Genomic DNA, 1599 nt, shown 5'->3' with positions numbered 1-1599 from the left:
TAAAAAAAAATTTTGTTTAATGTTTATTTATTTTTGAGAGAGAGAGAGAGAGACAGAGAGACAGAGCCCAAGCAGGGGAGGGGCAGAGAGAGAGGGAGACACAGTATCCGAAGCAGGATTCAGGCACAGAACCCAATGCGGGGCTCAAACCCACAAACCACGAGATCATGACCTGAGTCGAAGTCTGATGCTTAACCGACTGAGCCACCCAGGAAGTGAGACTTTGAGCTTGGTGTCCCCACCCCTTCAGCACCTTGACCTCTGGGCGGCTAGGTGAGGGGAAGACAGCCATTGGATTTCATCTGCTTCTGTGCCCCACCCTCCCGTAGCTCATGTCCTGGCCTAGAAAGCAAGGTAAGCAACCAAATTTCAGCCCATCCCTCCCCTACCAACTGCCCCCATGTCTCTTCCTACTCAAAGGATGGGCAAGAGCATCATTCCTTTATTTGAAAACTTCTTAAAACCAGAGGTTTTTACGCTGCCCTGGAACCCACTGACCATTAGCATCACTCCATGAGTGGGTCTCCGCTTTCCTAATATAGTCCTGGCCATCTGTTTAGATGCACTTGGCAGTCTAGAAAGTTCTTTCCCATTAATCCCTTTTCTCCCTTGAACATGAAAACAACCCTGTGAGTCTCATTTTGTAGGGAAAAAAAGCAAGGCTCAAACAGAGCTGGAAGGGACAGCAAGGAGAGGATGTGTGTGCGGGGGGATGGAGGTCTGTCTTTCCCTCATCACAGCCTCACCTCAGTGCCTGCAGACCCCTTGAGGGTAGGGGCTGTGTCCTCGGTGCTGCTTTAGGAGTTTGTTGACTGACTGAATGAGGGTATGTAGAGACTCAAGTCACAAGAGAGTCCTCCGGGAACCAGAAAAGGGAGGTCATAGGAAGGCCCGGCTGCCTCTCCCTGACCGTGCCCTGGCCCTCATTAGTCCTAAGCCCGTGAGAAAGTCAGTCAACGCCGGTGTTTGCCGAGTGCTTTCTACATGCTGGGCAGTGAGATGGGCACCGTCATTGTCCCCACCGTACAGATGAGGAAACTGAGGCTGCCGGCAGAAAAGCATCCCTCAGACCCTTGCCAGCCAGTGGTTCTGTGCAAACCCCACCGGGAGACTTTTGGTCGGGATAGTTCAGAGACATGTGGCTCTCATTTTATCCCAAATACTTTTTAAAAAAAAAAATTTTTTTAACGTTTATTTACTTTTGAGACAGAGAGAGACAGAGCATGAACGGGGGAGGGTCAGAGAGAGAGAGGGAGACACAGAATCCGAAACAGGCTCCAGGCTCTGAGCTGTCAGCACAGAGCCCGACGCGGGGCTCGAACTCACGAGCTGTGAGATCGTGACCTGAGCCGAAGTCGGACACTTAACCGACTGAGCCACCCAGGCGCCCCCCAAATTCTAATAATCATCACTAAAATAACATGTGAGCAAGGTCCGTTGGCCCAGCCACCTGGCAGCAGGAATTTTGTTCCCCTTTGATATTCAAGTCTCTGCCTCCGGGGATTCTGCCCGGCAGCTCCTGCCAGGGTCTTCCCATATCTCAGCGCAGCCCTTTTTTTCTAGATGAACACAGACACCCGTCTGCAACCCAGTGGCTCT

This window comes from Lynx rufus, unplaced genomic scaffold (genome assembly GCF_022079265.1).
Source record: "Lynx rufus isolate CCGP_SWC_20201006 ecotype Redwood Valley unplaced genomic scaffold, mLynRuf1.p SCAF_7, whole genome shotgun sequence".
In the NCBI taxonomy this organism is placed as follows: Eukaryota; Metazoa; Chordata; class Mammalia; order Carnivora; family Felidae; genus Lynx; species Lynx rufus.
This window is presented reverse-complemented; position numbering follows the sequence as displayed.